Source organism: Triticum dicoccoides, chromosome 7A (assembly GCF_002162155.2).
Source record: "Triticum dicoccoides isolate Atlit2015 ecotype Zavitan chromosome 7A, WEW_v2.0, whole genome shotgun sequence".
NCBI lineage: Eukaryota > Viridiplantae > Streptophyta > Magnoliopsida > Poales > Poaceae > Triticum > Triticum dicoccoides.
Window position 1 is genome coordinate 24,908,770 of NC_041392.1, and position 14,445 is coordinate 24,923,214.

The 14,445-nt window shown below is 39.5% G+C and overlaps 1 pseudogene; it reads left to right on the forward strand.

Annotated features, from left to right (window-relative positions):
* Positions 1-7,234: 7,234 nt before the first annotated feature.
* LOC119332922 lies at positions 7,235-9,860 on the forward strand (annotated as a pseudogene).
* Positions 9,861-14,445: the final 4,585 nt, after the last annotated feature.

The following is a 14,445-nucleotide window of genomic DNA, read 5'->3' on the forward strand; positions in this document are numbered from 1 at the left end:
TCGCGACTTACGAAAAGTCTACAAAAGAGAGGGTACCGTGAGTCGAACTTAAGACCTTGGCGGTGCAAAACTCGTATTGCTTGCCACTGCCACTGCAATCTATTTATGTGATAGACAATAGCGACTTTATTTAACATATAACAGCGCCGAGATTTGGAAACATCTCAGAAATTTTATGAAAGATTTTCTTGAAAATTGTCAAAACAAAATTGAAATCCGAACATTTTCGCGAATTTTTGGAATTGCGATCTTTTTTAAAAAACACAAACAAATATTGAAAACATGAACCCTTTTTAAATCACCAAAAGAATTTTTTGAAAAAACTGAATTTTTTTAAACCTGAACAAAATTTTAAAGTGCGGAAAAATTTGAAACCTGAAAAATATTTTAGATTTGTTCCCATTTGTAACAAAATAGAAAGTGCTCACAATTTAATTTTTTTGAGGTTTTAAAAATATGTTCCCATTTTTATATAAAAATGTGTACGTTTCAAAACATTTTTTTAATTTCCTTTTGTTTTCTTGAAAATTGTCAAAAATATTGGAATGAACATTTTGTTCAAACACAAAGAAATTTTGAAAACGAGAACTTTTTTTTAAAACCTGAACATTTTTTAAAGTGTGAACACTTTTTGAAGAAAAAGCAAGTTGTGGTATGTAATTAAATAATTTCGTGCTTCTTTGTTTAAATAATTGTCGTCGGTTAGGTTGGCTAGCGTGATGGTTTTTGAAGCACCAGCACCCAAGTTCGATTCCCTTGAGTCTCGAAATTTTTAAATCACCTGGTGGGCCGGCCCAGTCGCGTCGGGCTGCAGCCCAGACCTGCCGACAATCCCATTGAAAACAGGCTAAGGTTCAAAATAGACCGGGATCACATAGTTCGGTGTGCTGATTTTAGAGATTAGAAGTTTGGGGTTTGATTTAGCTTTCGACTACAAGTTCAAGGTTTTTTTTAGACTTTTTCCTTCCTTCTATAACAAAAATAGCATGTTGACCCGCGCAAAATGCGCGGCTAGATTTGCAATACATATTTTATATCTTGACACGTTTTTCTATGTATCTTATTTCATTTGAGTTTTTTTTTCCGAGAGATCCAGCTACGATGGCATTTCATTTGAGTCGCTAAATCAATATTTGTATAGAGAGATACATCCAAAATGGACACAGTCAAAAATACTTGATTAAACTTTGGTATTAATATTTCCATCATATGTGTATAAAGTTGGATACAGATGTTGATGTGTGACAATGAAATACCAAAAAAAACCACGGTCTATGTCCTACCATGCCAACCCACATACTTTCCTACTAATTCTTACACTTCCTTGTTCCACTTTTTTCATCTGCGACACTTATCTTTGGGAATTGTGCGTACTCTTTTTTTAGATGAATTTTATGTATTTTTGTTGGACTGCTAAACCAGGTTGTCCACTGTATGCATGCATGTATGTTTTGGTAGACTTGCACGTATACTATCTTGGAAAGGCCTACTGCAAACTAAGTGCACCACAGATGGTTAGGTTCCTTGTGATGGAACTAGCCAATCATACTTCAAGTCCTGGTGCTTGTATTTTTTTTGAATTTATTTCAACTACAGGAATTTAAATAGATGCCGATGGCCCGCGGTCATCGGCATAGGACTATGCCAAAGGCTGCCATTGGCATATGGCTGTCATCTGCCGTTGGCATATGGCCGTCGTCCTCGATTTCCTCGGCATAGAGTTGTCAGCTGTCGGCATAGATACCCTATGCCGACGGCTTTTCTCATGGCCGTCGGCATAGATCTATGACGACAAAGAAAATCAGAGTGCATGTCGTCTAACGCTGTTCAGACACATGCCACCACTAGGTTATGCGACGTGCCAGTGGTATGCTGACGGCAGTAACATCAGCAGAGTTCCAAGTTGTGCCGACGACATACCTCTGCCATGTGTCACTTCTTGAGTGCTCATCATGTCATAGATATGCCGACGGCATTGCCGTTAGCATACTTTTGACACATGGCGCTTATTGGGCCATCGGCATACCACAGACACGCACCGCTTACAGAAGCCGTCAGCATATATGCCATGTGTTGTCACCTGGTAACTTGGTACCAAGGCTATGGCGACGGCAAAGCCGTCGGCATAGTTTTTGTCATTTTTTTTGCTTGTTTTGCTTCTGCCCTGCAAATTAAAATAGCTACATGCCCAAATATATGCATACAGGGGCGGAGCCAGGATTTGGATATGAGGGGGGCGACGTATATGCCGGGTAACAGAAAAAAAAACTACATTTTTATCAATGGATTTGCACTCACATATGTTTGAGCTGGAAGCAATGGACTTGAAAAAGGGAATCTATTTTCCTTGTATTCTTTCTCCTCATCTTTCAATCATTGAAAAATTAAACAGAAGAGCGACACTAGATTTCTAAATTAGAATCTGCCTTATCAAATTAGTAAATTAAACTATTTTCTTCAAAGGAAGCAAAACATTGTCAAAATTACAATACAACGGTGACATGGTAAATTAAACTAGATTTGCACTCACATATGTTTGATCTGTTGTTGTATGATACTGGTAAATCACACAAGCAGTCGTTGTCTCGTGGACTCCGATGGATTCAATTGCCGTGAAGTGGATTGCCCTCTGCCGGTCTTCCCTATCAAGAAGCGAGGGGCGGCGGCGCATGGCGATACGGAACCTCCAGAATGACACGAATGAAATTACGAGGAGGGCAGATCGATAGGAAAGTAACTCTCCTCGCCAAATGGTTGTTTAAATTACTGACCGTAAATGGTGTATGGCAAACCCTCCTGAGGATGAAATATGTGGGCTCCAAGGCGGTATCCCAAGTATACTGGAAGCCTGGGGATTCTCACTTTTGGGCGGGTCTAATGGCTACGAAGAAATATTTCTTCTCCTATGGATCCTTCTCGATTAAGGACGGCTCGGAAATTAGATTCTGGAAGGACAAGTGGCTAGGAAATGCCACACTCCGGGAACAATATCCGGCTCTATACAACATTGTGCGTCACAAGGGTGATACTATTGCCACTGTAATGGAATCATTTTCGCCAAATGTGACGTTTAGAAGAGATTTAATTGGACCTAGACTCCAATCGTGGTACATCCTGCTTCAACGGTTGTCCACGGTGCAATTGTCACATGGGTCTGATGTATTTCGATGGAACCTACATGAGAATAGAAAATTCTCAGTGAAGTCTATGTATAGAGCGTTAATCCAGTCTGATGTGCCAGTTGATAATAATAAAAAGATCCAGAAGATGAAGATACCTCTTAAGAATAAAATATTTGCATGGTATCTTCGTCGCGGAGTCATTCTTACTAAAGATAACCTTATCAAGAGGAATTGGCATGGAAGTCCGCGATGTGTTTTTTGTCATCATGATGAGACAATAAAGCATTTATTCTTGCAATGCAAATTGGCTCGGTCTATATGGTCAGTCATCCAGATAGCTTCTGGCTTGTATCCTCCTTGTAGTGTTGCCAATGTATTTGGCAACTGGTTACATGGAATTGATCACAGGTTTAGAACTCTTCTTAGGGTGGGAGCGCTAGCCGTTATTTGGTCGCTTTGGCTATGTAGAAATGATAAGGTTTTTAACGATAAAAGCACTTCTCTAATGCAGGTTATCTACAGATGTACCGGGACTCTTCGTTTATGGTCCTTTCTACAACGCGTGAAGAATCAAGACCTATTTACGGAGGTTTGAACACGATTGAAGGATACAGCGAGGGATACTTTTATCCAACATGGATGGCAACATGATCATAGGATTGACCCACCTCCGCTTTAGGCATTATACAAACTCTATATTTGTATTCCGCCTATCTATTTTTCGTTCTTGCAGAGGACTTTGTGTGGCTGTGTGCATCTTAGTTATGCAGAGACTGGGTGTAATGCTTAAACCTTTTAAGTAATAAAGCGCCCCTTTTCAAAAAAAGTAACTAGGCCACGAACGAAATTACGAGGAGGGTAGATCGATAGGAAAGTAACTGCTCGATCTCACGCCTGATCTTTTCTGACCTCTACAACTAACGATCAAGGCTCAAGCGGTGCTTTCCCATGTTTGGGCCTTTGGGCTAGAAAGTTGCCACGTTGGGCCATAATCAATTAGCATTAAGCGACAAATGGCAATACACTTTATATGTACAAACTACTGGTAGAACTAGCACGCTGCACGTACCAGTAACGAGATATTATAGGGGGGGCGACGCGATGGGGGGTGTCTGACCCCTGCTCGCACCCCCTATCTCCGCCCCTACGCATAGCATCATCAAAACCACATACTATATCACATCGGATCCATCACATAGCCCCAACAAAGTCATGCATAGCATCAAATTCACCGCGGTCGTCCAAACGAAGTCACACATAGCATTAAAACGACATACATGTCACATCCATCACATAATTCACGACAAGTTGACATAGTCTTGTTTACATGACCCCATAGTAGCTCGGCAAGTTCACATAGCATAGAAAGACATACAAAGGCTAAAAGAAAGTCGACCAACAACCTTCAAGCACCACCAAAACCCAAAGTCCACCGACAAGAGCATCCTCATTACAAAATAAAGGACAACTGTTTAGCATGGCAATTGGTCTAGCTCTAAGTTTGTGGCTTGGCAAATGTTCTAACTATAAGTTGATTCATCTTGCGAGTAGGAGACTAAATGGAAGGGGCGAGCCACGGGTCGAGGGAGAAGCACTACAAAATACACATCCGCGACATTATGACCCGAACACAAATATTTTCTGTTAGAGCATCCCCAACAGGCGCACAAAAACTGCTCCGCACGCTAAAATTTGGGTTTTTTTGGGCGCCGGACAGCTCCAGCAGAAGCTGCAAAATAGTGCACGCGCAAAAAAGGATTGGGCACGCACTAAAATGCGCTATCAGAACCTGCAAATTTAGGGCTCCGCACGCTAAAATTTGGGTTTTTTGGGCGCCGGACAGCTCCAGCAGAAGCTGCAAAATAGTGCACGCGCTAAAAAGCGCTATCAGAAGCTGCAAATTTAGGGCGCCCGATTACGCACACTTCACAATTTGCACTGCGTGTGTTTTGGACGCGCGTTTTTGGCCATATGCTAAATCAATGTTGGGTTTGGCGCGCTAAAACTATTTTAGCGCACGAAACTTTTATGCGCGCGTTGAAGATGCTCTTATGAAAGTGACACTTACATGATAATAATTGTGAAAAAAATACGTATCGTCATAAATGTGGCAGACTCTACTTCTATGACAAAAAAATTATAATAGAAAATGGGTTTTTCATCCTGGTCGGGCTGGAGGCGGACCTGCATGACATTCCTTGGGCCGTTCATGACGTTAAAAATCATGGTAGAAGTGAGGGCGAGAAAATTTTCAGGGATTTCCTGATGTACATGTGGGTATATAAGCTATCATTTCCATTCGGTCCCAAAAGTATGGTTTGTGGTCGGTAAGAAAGTGTGATATAGGCAATCATTTCAGTAGTTTTTCTCATTTTTGAAAACCTGCAACAGTGGACATATTATAAAGTTGAGATGGCGTGTAGTCCCACTCCCATACAGCCGCGCGCAAAGGCAGGGTCGATGGGATTGCACGCACCTACGCTCTAGCCATTTTGTAGTATTCTGCTGGTAAAAAGAAGAATATCAGTAGCACGGTAGCACACCATACCAGCAGGCCACTTCTCCCTCTTTCTCACACCATCTCTTCTCCAACATGGTCTTCTTCGCCCTCTCTTCCACTCAAACATGTCCGAGTCATCTGGCCGCAGCAGCTGCGGTGCTCGATGGACCTGAAAACCCCTCAGTTATGGTGAAGGGCAACACAAACCAGAATTGCATTGCGGTCGTGACGTTGCATATATCCATAGAGAAATGATGACTGTACCACGAGCTGTAGCTTACTCAAAGTAAACCTGAACAAAAGATTTTGCTATTGATCCATCAGCCCACGAGGATCTGCGATGGGTCCAAAACACAAAAAAGGAGGCTCTGGCTGGCACCAAAATCACAGTCTGCAGCACACGAGAAGTGGCACCGCATGTCACAAAAAACACGGCCGGCAGCACAGATAGTATCGTGTTGGTCGTCCATCACTCGTGTCAAGCCCACATGCGGCGCTGCATCATGTTCTTGGCTCTTCGTCACCGATCTCGGGAGAGGGAGCTCGCTGGCTGCAGCATAGGGTTAAAACCTCACCGCCACTCTCGCCCTAATAACCGCTGCCCCAAGCAGGGCGACCGTCGCCGAGAGAGAGGCACAGGGATTATTTTCTCCTCAACATGCTCCAGCTCCACACTAGCACCTGTAGGAACCTGAATGGCAACCATGTACTCCCTCCGTTCCAAAATAGATGACCCAACTTTGTACTAACTTTAATACAAAGTTGGGTCATCTATTTTTGAACGGAGGGAGTAACAGACAAAGTGTGGTAAATTTTCGTGTTTTGATCCTTTTCTGAAACCTATTCGAGATTTGACCCTAATTTGAAAAAAATCCAAGATCTGACCCTTTTGCTACTGCCAGAGTCCATGACGGTAGGGTCTAACAGCCTACCGCCAGGGACTTTGGCGGTAGGAAACATCGCTACCGCCAACCGGGCTGGCGGTAGCCTGCACAACCCTACCGCCAGGGACTTTGGCGGTAGGAAACATCGCTACCGCCAACCGGGCTGGCGGTAGCCTGCACAACCCTACCGCCAAGGTGCTTGGCGGTAGGCACGAGCACGCACTGTGTTCAATACTTAAGAGGTTTTTGGCGGTAGGGCATGCAACTCTACCACCAGGGACCTTGGCGGTAGGCTATTATACCCTTCCGTCATGGTCCCTGGCGGTAGCAAAAGGGTCAGATCTCGAAAAAATTTCAAACTAGGGTCAAATCTCAAATAGGTTTCAGAAAAGGGCCAAAACACGAAATTTAGCCACGAAGTGTATGGATCTCGATGGCAGTAGGCAGGAGGCAGTAAGAATAATATTTCTTTTCATGTCGTAGTAGAAAGCTGAGTCATTTATTTTGAAACGGAGGGAGTATATCAGAATATTCACATGCTACGAAATGTGCAACATTGTTCCTAGCACATATGTCTATGGAGAAAAGGCAACCATGTAAGAGACAAAGCGTATGGATCTCGATGGCAGTAGGCAGTAAGAATAACATTTTTTCCAAGTCGTAGTAGAAAGTTGAGTCAATTTATTTTGGAACGGAGGGAGTACATCCGAATATTCACATGCTACGAAATGCGCACCATTGTTCCTAGCACATATGGCTATGGAGAAAACAGAAAAGGCAACCATGTAACAGACAAAGTGTATGGATCTTGATGGCAGTAGGCAGGAGTAAGAATAACATTTTTTAAGTCATAGTACAAAGTTGAGTCACTTATTTTGAAACGAAGGAGTACATCAGAATATTCACAAGCTACGAAATGTGCACCATTGTTTCTAGTGCATACGGCTACGGATAAAAGGCGTCGGGAAATTTCTGATAGATTTGAAAGAACAAAACATAGGGTTTGTGCCTAATGATGAAATTGTGCCAAAACAGAGTGCTTTATGAGTGTGAGAATAAAAAATTAAAAGAAATGATCCTGCATGATAGTAGTGAGGGATTTCATTTTTAGAATAATAGCAATGAAGAAGAAAAAAATTGTGGAGGGAATATCAATGAGGATTAGGTATAGAAGGATGGGAGAGCGACAAGTCATAGACAATTGCAACGCTGTGGGACGCCTTGGTCCGGGCTTTTTAAGGTAGGCCTTGATCCAACTAGGGGCGTTCTTTCTCCATTCTATCTGCATGGGCCCAATGCTTTATTCACATTCTTCCATTGTATGCAGACCCTGGGATTGAACACCATCACAGTCACCTCAAAAAGAAAAAAGAACACCGTCACAGATTACATCATCGGGTACTTGTACCCTGGACAACCCATCGTGAATATGTGCTTCAAGGTATAAGGTTATATCAGCATGCACCAATCTCTGATGATTTTGTAAGATTTTAAGTTGAGCCACAACATGAAGATTGCCCCAAGAACCATGTTTATAGCTCAGGTAAGCTCCACTAAGCCATATACATAGTTTATCTCTCATTTCCACCCCACAAGGCCACATAAGACATGTTCTATTGTGATAATAAGCAACAACCTCCTCGAAAAAATGTCAGGTGGCCGGAACATCGGTTGCAGCATTTGTGTACCTTGGAACGACATGGTGGCTCATGGACACAATCCCCAACGTTAACGTCTGCAACATTGAGCTTCTCTCTACAGACAACCCTTGGACGTGCCCCAGGGGTCATGTGTCCTATGATGCGTCAGTCATATACTCATATGAGGTCTTATTGGCCCATGCAGAATATTCGGCGTCATGGGAACTTACTCGGCAGTGGACCAGCTCTTCTTGGGGGGGACATTCCCAAGCCAAAACTGGATCTTACTCATAAACATGCCTGTTATGATGGGTTGCACCGTCAAGATGCCTCCTGCCACTACGATCGACGTGACTGGTGGGAAGGACACAATTATCTGCTCTCGGGTGCACTACGTGCAGGTTTGGCATTCATTGTTGTCTTAATTTACTTGTTCCTAGGCTTGGAGAACATCAGTTTCAACTGGTGGGACAATGACTTAGATGGATGACCCCCTAGCTTCTGCCCCCACTGCTAAAGGTATAGTTGTCAAGGGGTGCTCATTGTACAACCGAACATTTTCTCGTGAGGTGCATAGATCCCGAAGAAATTTGGAAGTGTGCAAGCATACATAAATGTACATAATAAATGTTTATTCAAGCTTTCTAAAATGAGAAAACTAGTGTTACTTCTATTGTTCAAAATATCAAAATGGCTCAAGAAGGGAGCCTTAGTAGTAACTGCCTAAAGAACAATTTGAGTGGCAAAAGGTTTTTGCTGCCAAATTAATTGTTGTTCCAGGTTGTAGAAGTACTGCTTCCTTGATTCTTTCAAAACTAGTAAAAATGTTGATTAGTAGGTATTTGAAAGTACTAAACTGCTATTATTTCCCATGAGGGGTATGGGACTAAACATTGATTTTTTTTTCCAGTAACTCGACCGAGTTGGCTGTTAGCAACTCCCAAGCACTTCACTACTCATGTGCCCCCTATCTACGCAAACACTATATCTTGCCTGGTGCGGGGGCTACATCGCGCTAGCCTACATGCGTTGAGAGATGGGCCGCCATAATGCCGTATTTTCTTTCATTTTATGACAATGTAGCATGGATCGGAGAAATGTTATGTTTTTTTTGCTTCTAGTGTGCTCTCAGTTGCCTCAGTAAGTTATCTCTTCGGCTTCAAGTGAGGAGGGCAAATTGTTTGACCAACAAATGCCTCACTAGTTCCACAAGTCCCGTTCTCTATAAAGTAGGAGATTCGTTCTTTTTTCTAGATATCCTCTCTTCTTACTCCTCAAGCCCCTATCGCAAGACCAAGTGGACCTCATGCTACATAAGACTCACAACAGATCTATCTAATGGCACGACTGGTTGTCGGATGTGATCTATTCTTGTGTCACATTGCTTTCTTTCATCTCCCTCCATTTGATGAATATTATTTTAATGTACAATGACATTTTCTAATACGGGTTGAACATATTAATATGTGATGAATACTTTTTAGTATACGATGAATGTTTTTGCATTACATGTTTAGATTTTTCTGAAATACACAATGAATATTTTTTTGATAGATGATAACATTTTCTGAACACAGGTTGAACATTTTCTTAATACACGATGAACATCTTTAGATTACAGGATTAACATTTTCTGAAATACATGATGAATATATTTTTAATGCTTGATAACACTTTTTTGTTACAGGTTGAACCTTCTCTTAATACACGATGAACATTTTTTAGTACATGATGGGCATATTTTTAATATGCGACTAGCATTCTATAAATACGTGATGAACACTTTATGAATATGATGAGCATTTTTTGAATACACAGTGAATATTTCCTAAATATACAACAGACATTTCTCAAATACTAGATTAACATTTTTTTAAACACGTGACGACCATTTCTTATGTCGCGGTGAACTATATACGGATGTGCGATGAACATTATTTTTCTTAATACGTGATAAAACTTCTTTTAGTACATGGTGAAAATTTTCGAATACATGATAAACATGTTTGTGTATATAGATAAATATAATTTTTAAATATGCAAATATTTGTTTATTTAAAAATTAGCAAACTAAATGTTAAAAATATATGTGCGAAACAAATGTTTTACACGCATGTTTGTCTATTTTTCTTGAGAGTGCATACGCACGTTGTCTTTTTTCACTTAATAACAAACTTGTTAGAAAACAATATTGAAGAATAAAAACAGGCGCGTCTTTTTTCTCTCTTATATCGAGACACAGGTATGCTGAGTGAGACGGCCGAGGAGCGTTAGTTCACTAGTTTCTTTTCTTCTTCTTTTTATTCTTTTACCTTTTATTTGTAGTTTGAGACATCTAAGATCATATATTATAAAAATTAATTTACTTCATTTTTACAAAATATGTCCACAGCGATTATGAAAAATGATAACCCAGTGTAAAAAGTTGGTCAGCATAATTTTAGAAAATATTGATAGCATCCATAAAAATGTTTGTGACATTAAAGAAAATCCACGAGTTTGAATAAATGTACGTCACATTTTTGAAAAATGTTTTCACAATGTAAAACCATGTCCATATAATTCCAATTAAAATAATTACCATTCATAAATATATTCAAGACTTTCCAAGAGATGTTCTTGACATTTTGAAATTTGCATATAAAATGTAACAGATGTTGGCATAATTGAAAAAATTACTATTCGAAAAAATAATGTTCCAATGTGTATTTGAAAAACATTTAACACGTACATGGAAAAATATTGAAAACCATGTATTTGAAATACTGTTAATCATTTTTCTTAAAAATGTTAGATGTGTATAAAAATTATTTTAGATGTATACCATAAATTTAGGAAAAATAGACATAAAAAGGTTTAATATCTATAGAAAACTTCTAGTATATGCAAAAAATGTACAATGTATATGGAAAAAGTCGACATGCGATGAATGTTTTTAAAAAAGAAACTAACAAGAAAATAATAATTAAAATTATTTTTTAAAACATAAGAAAATCGGTGAAAACCAAAGAAACAAACAAACAATACAAAAATGGCAGGGGAAAAAGGAAAAACCAAGACTAAAAAAGATAACCACCGAGAAAAAAAACTTGCCGGAGAACTACATTACCGGTCCGTCCAAGTATCGGTGCCAGTGACGAGACGGAGATGCTTCTCGTAATAAGCAAACATAGCTCCAACGAATACTCCAGTGCTCCATGTTATGGCTCTGGCCCATGCGTCGATGTGCTCTGCAGGGGAGTCCATCCTACAGCTTGTAGCAAGCGAGCTATAGACGATCTAGGTTGGAGGGGCTTGCCAACAAGTGGTAATAATCCACGATGGAGCTATGAGGAGAGACTTGCCACTGATAGAATCGAACTAGGTTGGAGGGGCTCGGCGTCGCTGCAATTTGGTGCAACAACTATACTCACTTATTGTTAATCAGAAGGTGTGAGCCCACCAAACAATTTCTATTTTCCTGCAGTCGCCTCGCTGGAGTATGTGGTTTTTCTCTCCCGCAAGACGCTATGTGCTGGACTGGTTTAGTTTGCCATTATTTTCTTTCTCATTTTAGTTTTTATTATTTTCTTTTTTGCTCTTTCTTTATTTCATTATATTTTTTTGTTTTCGTTTTTCTTCATGTTTTTTGAAAAATGCTCATAGTGTACTTACAAAGGTTTGTCATTGTATTTTTAAAAGTTTGTCATGTTTAGTTTTTTAAATACATAATGAAAATTATTTAAATACACATCTACCACTTTTCAATACACAATACATATTTTGTTAGATTATGACAGGCAAATCGAACAACCAAGAAAGAAATCAACACAGCGAGACATGAGATTTTAACGTGGAAAACCACTCCAAGGCGAATGGAGAAAAAAAAACCACGGGCGCCAGCCAGCAAACTTCACTATATCAGTAGAGGGTACAACCGCAAGGGATTTATAACCGATCACCTTATCCCGTGCAGTGGCTTACAAGAGGTATATATATAATAGCAGTGACCTCTGGGCTCCCGGTGATGGGCAGGAGCTCCGCTCCGCTCGTCATTTGTATTTATACTTGAATTTGGATCACAACATAACAAGTCTTTGAATTGCACCATGAAAATTTTTAAATACACATTCTACAAAATTGTAAGGCAATGAACATTTTTGTAATAGGGGTCACACATTCAAAAAACAGATCATTGAATTAAAGAAGTGTTAACAGATTTTTAAAAATGTTCATGCCTTTTCAAAACAAATGGTCGTGTTTGCAAGAACATAATTTCAGAAAAGAGTCTTTGGACTTACAATGACTGTCGTTTTATCAAAAAAAAAATGTTTCTGATATGTATATTATATAAAAATATTTATAGATATCCATGTACAAATATATGTTCTTGTTTAAATAAATGTATTCTGTAGGTAAGATGGGTGTCATATGCGTAAAATATTGAGACAAAGAAAAAGAACAACAATGTAATAAAAAGAAGAAGAAAAAGTCGGCTGTTCGTGTCACGTGGGAGCGAATGGTTGCTGGAATGAAAAATAGAGGACGATACCAATCCAGAGGGAGGCAACGAGAGAAAAACCACTTGGTGGGCGAGTCACGTGGAAAAGTATGCATGTGAGCGCTACGCAAACTCTTTTAATCTTTCAGAAATAATCTAAGAAACCAGTTTTTTAAAAGGGAACTTATTTGAAAACCGAAGGTAAAAATCTTCAAAATCGCTCGGGATGAGCCTCCAGGCAGCGACGAAGTGGGCTGGCCCATAGATGAATGCTCTCTGTGATTATACTCCGTTTTAATGCACAATGTATTAAATAGGAGGTAACGGTACGTAATAGAGAGACAGCGACGAGGATCTTCTTTCCCTCCTCGAGAGGTACTCCCTCCGTTCCTAAATATTTATCTTTCTAGAGATTTCAACAAATGACTACACACGGGAGCAAACTGAGTGAATCTACACTCTAAAATATGTCTACATACATCCGTACGTTGTGTCCATTTGAAATGCCTAGAAAAATAAATATTTTGGAACGGAGGGAGTATTATATAACTGGGCCGTTCGATTTCGAGTATACTATACATTGTCATTCGGCTGGCTTTTTCTTTCATCAATGTCTTCATGGTATTTTCTTTCGTCTCTTTGTTTTCAGTCTCTCCAATCTTCATCAATATCAGTTTTGTCACCATACTTTAAATGCCACTATTTAAACTAATAATTTTGAAAGTTGTTCCACTTGATTTTTTATTTTCTCCTTTTTTTTCTGTTGAACTCCTTTTTCCTAGTTGATTGAATAACCTCACAAGAATTTTTTATTTCTTTCTTCGTCCATCTACGTCTTATTTTATATTCTTCCTTTTAAGAAATTTTCATATTTTGTAAAACAATGCTCATAAAATTAAGAAAATGTCACAATTTTTAAAATATTCACAAAATTTAAAACAAGTTCACAAATTAGGAAATGTTCAAATTTTCAACAAAATATGTTCACATATATCTATTGTTCTATAGTTTGTTATAGAAAAATGTTCACAAACTATTTAAAATGTGTTCACGATTTTTAGAAAAAGTCTATTTTTTATATGCTGCATTTTCGAAAAATGTTCACTCATTGGTTTCAAATTTTACAACAAGATCGAGACATTTTTAAGATGCTACTACTTTTTATATTTTAGGAAAAAATCTTATAAACTGTTCTTTAAAGAAACCGGTTAGAAAAGCAAAAGAAAAATAATAATCATGTCAAATAAATATATCGGGACGAGCATCCAGGCAGCGACGAGGTGCGCCGGCCCATAAATGAAGGCTCTCTGTGATTGTACACCATGTTGACGCACAATGTGTCACATCGGAGACCCTGGTAGTGTCGAGGCAACGACGAGGAGGAACTTTGTTCCCCCTTGGCTGGACCATATATGAGGGCTAGAGCTCGAGAGGTACTATATAATTGGGCAGTTCAATTTTGAGTACACTACTTTTCCGACAAGGGGAATATATTAATATCGTGGAGATACCAATTACACCCTGCCTCTACAACAACACAATATCGCAAAGACATTACGGATGCACATAGCCAAAAGACAAAAAAAATAGACAAAAAGAAAGAAAGATCCTGCTACAGTGATCAATTCCTTATAGCTGCAACACGAACCACCACCTATACAACACCCGAAGTCCAAACTCTCCAAAAACGATGCCTCCAAGAAGGAAACAGTGCACATGCACCGTCATCGTCCGATCCTAGATCTTAGGTTTTCACCTTGAAAAAGATCCGCGTTCTCAAAATAATGCTTTCAACAGGGTCACTATGTTGTGGCTTTCA